Raw genomic sequence first — 9,877 nt, 5'->3', positions numbered from 1 at the left:
TTGTAATAAATTTTTTTTTTTCAAAAACAAAACTTTCTTGCTTTCAGCCTCTTTTTATTTCAAATTTTGGAAAGAAAAGTAGGAGATTTACACGCTTTGTAACTTTTGACGTTTAATTTTTTTCTGCTTTGTTGACCATCTCTCCTTGTGTATGTCTCAATTCCAAGGTTCAAAAAATTTGAATGTGATTTATCTCGTTTCATGAATATAAATCGAAAATTCGAGAAAACACAAAACTCAAAATTACGATCTTTTACACACATTCAGCAAGTGATGCACAATAGATTCATGTTATGGCACTTTAAATCTGAAAAATATCTCTCAACTTTTCTACTAACATACATACTTTTGGTGTATATATAATATAATATCGTCAAATTAAGCCAATTCTACAAAAATAGAAGACTGGATATATTATATTATTACAACGTTTGGTGATTATACATTTTGCTGCAATAGTTGTACACCAGAAAGTCCAGGTGGAGTTTGGGTCTTCAATGCCAAAGCAAAAAGACACGTGGAAGCCAACAACCCATACCACCACATAAATGATTAATTAATTTATTTACCAAAAAGTATTATACATTTAATTTTAATAGAAAACCTAAAAGGACACGTCTCCTTGCACATAAATTGACTAAATTGTCACATCCCATTTTCTTTGAAAAATAAATCAATATATTTTCTATAAACGTGTATATATAATGACAATAGTATCAATAATACTAATAATATATTCTCAGAGGGTGTATGAGTTGGTGATGAATGTTAGTTTTTAACGATATTCGAGAATTCGATTATCAATATCAAATATATATATATATATATATAATATAATATAATTATAACCAGCTCTACCAATTTTAAAATTGGAGCTTGAAAATTTTATTGTTTTCGATAGCAGCATCTTGTTGTTAAAAGAGCTCAAGCGATGAGATATCGCTGCACCTATAAAGGGCAAACTAGGTATTTCAGGTATTGTTTGCCGGCAAGGGCATTAGTGTCAATTAGCTCGGAAGTTAATCGTTGAGATATTTAAAGTTCATAAATATAAAATATGATTAAAGATTTCCTCGTGCCCATCGTCAACAGACACAACACACGACAGACTGAAGACAAATCGTCTCAGATTTCGAAACAAACGAATAAATTGCTCGATATTCAGTCGCCGGAGCGCCGTAGCCTGGACTTGTGGCTCTATGGCGGTGTTAAAGATGCTCATATTTACCGTATTTCTTTTGCTGATTGTTGGCCGCATCGCTGCCGATGCTGATGTGCCGATTTCGGACGCCGATGGCGTTTCTAGATCGGACGGCCATGAATCAGATGTCGTTGAGCATTTCAAGTCCAAGATCCATGCTCTTGGTTAGTTTTATCGTTCAAAGTGGAAAGCCCTTGATTTTGACCTGTTTTATCGGGGGATGATTTTGGATCTAGTCTTTATATTTCGTGATGGTTAAGGATTATTTCAAGTATTTATTTAATGCAAAAGGAAGCATGAATGATAAAGAAGAAGAGCAGACTATGTTATTCCTTCGTCCTTACTGTGGAACCTTATTTATGTTTAGAGCCGCGATTGTTTTACTAATGAAAAGAAAACCTTAGAAAAATAATTAATTTTTTTGGAAGGTATGAAAGAAGTATTCGGTTTCGGTTATTACCTTCCGTATATTTTGCAACATATGAAATTATCCATTTGAAGAGCATTCATGCAGATTCTTTGGAAAACCGTGTAACTTGGTGGAATGCTTTGTGTAACTGGCCTTATTTCTCTTTGATTGCGTTCAATTGTGTATTAAACTAAAACTAACGGCAAGTGCTAGTTTAAATGAATGGAATTTTATATGTTTGAATTTTTTTGTGGTAGTGGCAGCCTGGCAGGGGTTGCGTCAGCAGGCAATCAGATTTGGCTGGTTTCTCTGAAATTTTAATTTTGTGAAATATAGTAGTTTTTGTTTAAAATAACTGGCTTACCAATGCCAAGTATGCATAGCGCATACATTTATCATTTAGTCAGATTCATGATTCTTGAAAGTGAAACTTAGTACCTGTTAGATTCATAGGATATCACTATTGCTACAGGCTTTGGTGAATGAAGGCGAATTAAATATCCAGTGAGAATGTAAAACCCATCAGGATTTTTGTGATCCCTCTTCATCTCGTGCGCATAGTTGCAAACTTTATAATTTATTCCCGTATTCAATTTTTTAGAACAGACAAGTGTATAGCCCTTGTTACCGCCTTCTTCTGCCATAAATGGAGCAAAATAACATATTTCTGTTTTATTTGGTATTTTGGTCACTGTATTCTGTTATCTTATGTTCGTTTGGTATTTAGAGTCCCTTGTTGATGAGAAAGCTCGAGAAACCAAACTCAAGGATGAGGTGATTGCTGCGAAGGAGAAGATAATAAAAGAAAAATTAGATAGCATTGCATCATTGGAGAGAGAAATTTCTTCTCTACAGGTGAGTCATTATGAAAGCTTAATATATTGGATGAACTACCAGCTCAAGAAATGATTGGGTACAAGCTTTATGTATCTAAGGTGCTTTTTTTACTTCTTAGAAAAAGGGAAAGTTAGATGTTGCAGAGCAAATGGGGAAGGCACATGCAAAAGCTGATGAATTGGAGAAGGAGGTGGAGAAACTCAAAACCGATATTGCTTTGAGAAATAAGGAAAAAGATCTATTGGAAACCCGGACTGCTGAAGCTGAAAAGAAGGCATCAGAATTTACTTCTAAAGTTGAGAATGTAAGTCACATGTATCCGAAGAGTTACATACGTGTATAAAGTTGAAACTATTTGAGAATTTTCATGTTTTTTGCCTCCTGATAGCTGCATCTTGGGCAGTCGTGCTCAACCTGAATCTTCATGGATAAGTGTTGAGCCTTGAGAAGTGCATGGACTTACCGATAGTTATTTATTGCATTTCATGAGTTATCATCAAAAAATTTATGTAATTTTCTAATTAATGTGGTTAGAATATAATAACATGTTTATAATTTGTTATTTCCGTGACTTTTTTTGTCTTTACAGCTTCAAAAGATTTATGAAGAACAGAAATCAAAGTTGCGCAAAACAGAACGAGCTCGTCAAATTGCTGAGGTATCGAGTTGACAATATATTAAGACATTAAATATAACGAATTGATTCGTATGACTATTGAATACTGATTTTTTCTGTATCAAATGTATATAGGAAGAAATGATGACGGCAAAGTTTGAAGCTACATCCAGAACCAAGGAGTTGATGGAGGTATAGTTTAATTGCAATATTTTCTATTTGTACAGCTCTGGACGTGAATATTTAATAAATGATATGCACTCTAATTTCGTGATGCACATGCATATCTTTGTTAAGTCTTATTGTTTATATTCACTAAAAACACTTGAGATTTCTAGCGAATGTAGTTGTGTATCAAAGTCCTGCATATATTCAGAAGTGACAAATAATAACTGTTTATTTAATCATTAGAGGAGGGTAATTGTTGTCCCATTGAACACATTTTTATGTAGTAAATATGTTCTAAAACAAGATTGACTTAATATCGCACACGCAATAATTATCTAGTGGAAAATGGACTATATGATTTGTTATTTTAGTTCCAATCTTTTAATTATCAATTTATTGTAGTATCGTGTTGTAACAGAGTTGTTTTAAGTCCTTCAGCTAACACCATTTGGATTGCTTATGATTGATAATTGTCACCAATCAGATCAGTTATAAAATGCATTGGATATAGATACTGGACAACATGATTTAGAATTACAAGCCGCTCAAGGGAATTTGAATTATGGTAAAAACAGCAATGAACTACCTATTCAGTTCTCATCAGTATTACTTCTGACAATTAATTTGACCAAATTGAATGATCTGCTGGAAAAAAGAGAGAGTGTGTAATTCATAGTCCTGCTATTTTTCTTTTGGTTTGTATTTTGATTAAATTTCATGTAATTTCATTTCTTGGCAAGTAAAAACCAATTTGGGGATTTATTTCATACTGAATACCTCTTCAATATCTGAACTGTCATCAGGCTCGTGGTGCGTGGTTTCCACCTTGGCTCGCAGAACATTTAATTCAATATCAGGTATTTGTTTGTATTGTTTCTCTAATCACCCTGATATATGTGCTCTATCTATTTATGTAGTTGACTGACTTTCTATTTCCAGTCACGTTTGGAGAAGAACTGGAAACTGCATGGGAAGCCTGCTCTGGAGATGATGATGCAGAAGGTCATTGTTTTTTGAACGCCATATTCTTATATGTAGGCATTGATGTGACATGTGATGGCTCGTGCTCTTCTTTGGGAACATTTGGAATTCAGCTTTCACCCTTTTTTCTCAACTCAGGCTGTAGAGAAGAAGACACAAGCTGAAGAATGGGCTGCACCACATGTGGAAACAATTAAAACTGTAAGTCTCACAGGCACTCATATATCCTGTTTGATTCGTTCTGATATGTTTTTCAGGCGGGAAAGGGAAGTTGACCTTCATGTGATAAAATTTTATTGAAACTTTTTTCTTATGTATACTTGTTTCAATCCTAAATTGATCATTATCTGCTCTGTGTTTTATATACTTCGAATTGTATTTTGTCATCTAGGAGACCTATTTTGTTTTCAATTCCTTTCAGCATTGTGTAATGTTAATAGTGGTGAAATTTGTTTATTTATGTCTTGGTTTATTGTTATGCTTTACCTATATTGTTTCTTATATTAATTGTAACTTGTTTATTCTATTTTGTATCATCTTATGAAGAAATGGGTACCAGCAGGTAAATGAACAGTGGGTGGTGATATCTACCAATGTTGAACCGCATTTCAAATCAATAACTGAAAAAAGTATTGAAATATATGAAGCTTCTAGGGTTGCTGTTACTCCCCATGTCATTAAAGTTCAGGAGCTTACGAATCCCTATTTTCAGGTGAGATGGTTCAATTATTTTTCTTGCTTATCCTTTTCTATTTCTGCAGAGTGAGACAATCATATGCTTACCTTGCAGGAATTGAAGAAATTCAGCAAACCATATATTGATCAGGCTGCCACTGCTACTAGACCTTATGTTGATAACGTACGTGTTACGCTGAAGCTTTATACAAAGGAGGCAGTTCTCGCCTATGGGAAATTCCTCGAGTCAGCAACAACTTACCATCATCAGGTATGTAAATTTATTCCCTTCAAGTTATGCATTCTGCAGTTGCCACGATGAGAGGATTATTGAGGGTTTTCGTCGATGATGTGCATAGTTGAACCATACAAGAGCCTTTTTTCTTGTGGCTCGTTAATGGTAGGGGACTCCACCAAAATTGAATGGATTATTAACTGTTTTCTTTATCCATAGATATACTACATTTGGTTCATGATCTCAACATATATTTCTCATCTGTGATGAAGGTTCAAGATACAGTACAAGAGAGACTGAAGAGTCACGAGCTTACTAAACCTCTTGCGACTAAAGAGTTGATTTGGTTTCTTGTAAGAATTTGACAATACTTTTTGTCTATGTTTCCAATATTGCAATGCAAAAGCCAAAAATGTTGGTCAATACTGTTAAATTGACCTTTAATATTGTAGGCCTCTGCACTACTGGCTCTGCCCATCTTTTTTATATGGAAAATATGTTCAGCCATTTTCTGGTTAGTCATCTGGTCTACGAATCGTGCTTTATTCTCTTTTGATATTTGAGCATATGTTTTTTTTAAGTTTGTATGTGTGGAACTTGTTTCTTAAAATTTACTTATCCAACGCCTGTTTTTTTTTCTTTTGTTATTATGAAATAATCTTTTGATTGCAGCAACAAGAGGAGGAAGCCTATTCACAATGGTAACTCCAAACATTCACGTAGGAAGGCTAAACGTGGACTCTCGAACGTGGACACTCAGATGAGTGATGAGTTAAAACAACCCATTAAACGTGTACACTCAGATGAATGACGAGTTAAAACACTCTGTTTTACTTAATTCCAGGTGCGCCTGCTTAAGCGTCAAGTGAACCTAAAGTTGCAATTTTGTATTCAACATTCCCATGTCATCATGTGTGTGCAAGCTGCGTCCTGTGCTTTTCACTGTAAAGGTCATGAATATATTAAACTATTTTCTCTCCTCACCAACTAGTGTTACCTCGTTTTTCTGTCATTACTATGAAACCATATCCAGCATTTCGTGTGGATAGACCATTTCTGCTTCTTAATTTGATGGCAATATCTCGACATTTTACACTGTTAGTGTCTACTCTCTGCAGGTTACTTTGGTATCTTTTCTACGGGTTCTAAGCATACAGCCGCAGCATATGTGTATTACACTGTCTATCTCGAAGCTTTTGGAATTTCCATTTTTTTTATCTAGAAGAGAGAGTTAAGTAGATTTTGTCATTCCACATTTAGTTTTGTAAGTAGTGGGTCTGGTAATGTGTACCATACCTATGTATTTTCCTTTATTTATGGCCATCTATACTATTCCAGACCAAATTTTTTGTTTTATGACCGTAGAAGTATTAAATTTGTTAATTATAAATCTTCCATTGTGTTTTGTTCAACATATTTGTTACGGGTTTCTCCCCGACCCCCGAGTCTCATGGAGACATCATTCGTGTCAGTTTTAAGAATTTATGTTAAAAAGGGTAGAATCCTTATATTTTGAACAAAAAACGGGGTTAGTTTATATTATATGGAGTGTTTCTTTTTTTTAAAAAAAAAAAAATTTCTCGTATTTTTATAAAAGTTAAGGAATATGTTGATAATTTAATAACTAATATTTAATCACATTATAATAATCTCAAAAATGATGTGCGTACGGTTTGTCCTCTCGCTCAGACAGAGCCATGAGATGTTTGTTATATTTAGCATATTTTAAGGTGCATCAAGGGTGTGTATCAATATATATATATATGTTGATAATATACGTCGTTGATTTTCTATTAAATATATTATTGGAGTAGTGCTTAGTTTGAAATTTCCCGACGTATCAAGTGTAATCATACAGCCAGAGTGGATTGGATATGGTAGCTGGATATATCATAATAGTTAATCAAATATTCAATTATGATATGTTTCGATTAATATTTTAAAAACGTTTTAAATATTTTTTTTATAAGTGAAAAATTTTAAATTATGTTTTTAGATAACATTTTTGTAAAAATTTTGTGAAATGTTTTTTAAAAATATGTTGAAGTATAGTTTTTAAATAATAGTTGAAAAGTGTGAATGGTTTTAGAACTTTCAAAATATTTTAAACTGTAAAAATGTTTTTATAAAACGCATATTTATTTTTAAAACATTTTAAAAATATGATGCGTGCAAATTAGACTAGTTGAGATATCTATTGGTTTTTGTCTACTCTAACCAAAGCAAAACTTGCCACATTTATTCACATGTATATAAAAGTTATGTCTGAGTTAGAGTCAATGTTCCATTAAATGTAAAAAGTTCCATAAATTTTTATAGAAAATCTATTTTTTATTAAAAAAATCTCCAAAAATTCGACTAACTCGGATAAACCAAAATAATTGATTTTAATTTTGTTAATTTGTTTGATTTCTTAATTATGGAAATTTTTGGCAGGTACCGGTTTAGTAAAAGTTTAATTTTAAGAAGGAAAAAAAACTATAATTTTATTCAAAAACCTAATAAATTGAATATAAAACATCAAATTTATTTAGAAACTCGATTTAATTAATTTATCATATGTTTTATAAAACTAATCGAAATCATACCATACCATATAAACTGATTTATTGTTGATCATTTAGAAATTTTAATTCATCCCTAATTTTGATGATATTATTTAAATAAAAAAATAGTTCCGCTTCTTGCCAACAAAACTCAGATGTTGAAGAAAGCACCAAAACATATTGAATGTTGCTCGTGCTCTCTTGTTTTAATCAAATGTGCCATTGGTTTAATGGAGTGATTGCATTCTTACTACTGTATAGTTATTAATCGCACACCATCTTCACTTGTTTCTCATAAAACACCGTTTGATATATTGTATCATAAGCGTCCATTGTATGCTCATTTGAAGATCTTTGATTGTTTGTGCTATGGATCTCACGATTACTCGATCCGAATTGGCTTATGAGGTGCATAAGCTGATCCAATACGTTTCCGAACTACGAGTTCCTCATCTGGAGGCTGCAGTTAATGTGCTTAAATGCATCAAAGGGACATTAGGGCAAGGCTTACTGTACATGTCCAATTCTGATCTTAAACTTAAATTTTTCTCTAATGCATATTGGGCTACGTGCATAACCGGACACACGGAGGTCGGTCACTGGTTTTTGTGTTTTTCTCGGGGAATCCATGATACCAGGGAGGTCTAAGAAACAACAAATTGTTTCTAAATCGTCTGCAGAAGTTGAATATCATTCCATGACCTCATCCACTTGTAAGATATTATGGATCATGTCTTTGGTCAAAGACCTTGGTGTCATATGTGATGGACCAGCCGTGTATTTTGCGACGGTTAGGCTGCTGCGCACATCGTTTCTAACCCGGTCTTCCATAAGCGTACTAAACATATCGACATTGATTGCCATATCGTCCGAGAAAAGGTCCAAGTGAGCTTGATTAAACTCATGCATGTCTCCTCACAGTTGAATCTGGCCGACTTATTAAAAAAACCTTTGCTGCCCTCTGGCTTTCACAGCTTTTTATCCAAGATACACGTCTTATCCTGACGGGGAGTATTGAGTATACTTAGAAAAATAAATGTGAGGAAAACTGATGTCGTGTAGTGCTTCAGTTTATTTTAGTTCAGTCATTAGTACACTTGGCAATAAACGCATATAAACACATAACATATGTAATATGTATTCATAATTTTAAATTTGATGAAGAACTTCTGTACCACTGGAGTTTTATCCTTTTTCTAATACTAAATGAAGTTTCAAAGTTGATGCATTTGCTTGTAGAAAATACAATCTTGGCTACAGTCAGCATAAAGAAAATGGACACTTCCAAAATTAAAGTTCAAACTCGACTCGAAATCATTCTTCAAATTCACATTCATCTCTGTTTTCAGCTCCGCCTAGGCAACAGTTTCCACTCCAAGAACGATGTAAAAGAGCTAGTGCACTCTCAGGCAACAATGTCCATTTGTCCTCACAGTAAGAAACGTCAAGTTTTGATATTCAACCACATAACCTCCAACCTTTCATTACAAACCCGTTAAAACACAAAGTTCTGAGAATCGACTAGTTAGTACAAAAGTGGTCCAAATTTTTTAGGTTTTCTTACATCTCCTTGTGAGTACCAAGGATGCCATGCAGTCTTGACAGGTGAACCAAGTTTAGCCATCAAATACCTGGTTATTTTCGCTGGAATGACGCTGTCTACATCACCACTGCAAGTAATTTGTTAGAGTAGATGCCCTGCAAGCCAACGGTTGGCTAGGGAATTTATTGACTCAATTGTAATAAACAATCTCTATTTTAATATAATTTAACTTTTTATGGTCTTGTTTTACTTTATCTGTATACATATGCAAACAGCATAGATAAAGTCCTTGATTATGCTTTAATACAAATAAATCGTAATTCGATGTTGAAACTCATTTATAAACACTGCATATTCTAAATTCGTTCCTAGTCGATTCAGCCGCCTAAAACATGGATAAAGGTCGCTTGAGCTCGAGACAAGCATCTGTGATGTTGTGTACTGCGTTTCTTAGTGAGGGCATAGAGATGTCCAAACATGCAGATGGGTAGTCATATGATGATTATACCGAACAACCCTCCCTCGGACTTTCCAAGTGGTTATTATTCATCGAGAGGATAAGTCCGTGGTTATGATTGTACACCATTAGTCCTTACGACCCGGGACAACACTGATGCTCTATATGCTAGAGCTGTGCTTTGATTCGTTTACCGGCTCCAGGAGAAT

General features: G+C 33.9%; 1 pseudogene; it reads left to right on the top strand.

Moving 5' to 3' along the window:
* The first annotated feature begins 1,066 nt into the window (after window positions 1-1,066).
* Window positions 1,067-6,534, top strand: LOC142542985 (uncharacterized; annotated as a pseudogene).
* Window positions 6,535-9,877: the final 3,343 nt, after the last annotated feature.

Source organism: Primulina tabacum, chromosome 4 (genome assembly GCF_025594145.1).
Source record: "Primulina tabacum isolate GXHZ01 chromosome 4, ASM2559414v2, whole genome shotgun sequence".
Lineage (NCBI taxonomy): Eukaryota > Viridiplantae > Streptophyta > Magnoliopsida > Lamiales > Gesneriaceae > Primulina > Primulina tabacum.
Note: the sequence above shows the minus strand (reverse complement) of the source record. Positions and strands in the feature narration are given on the sequence as shown.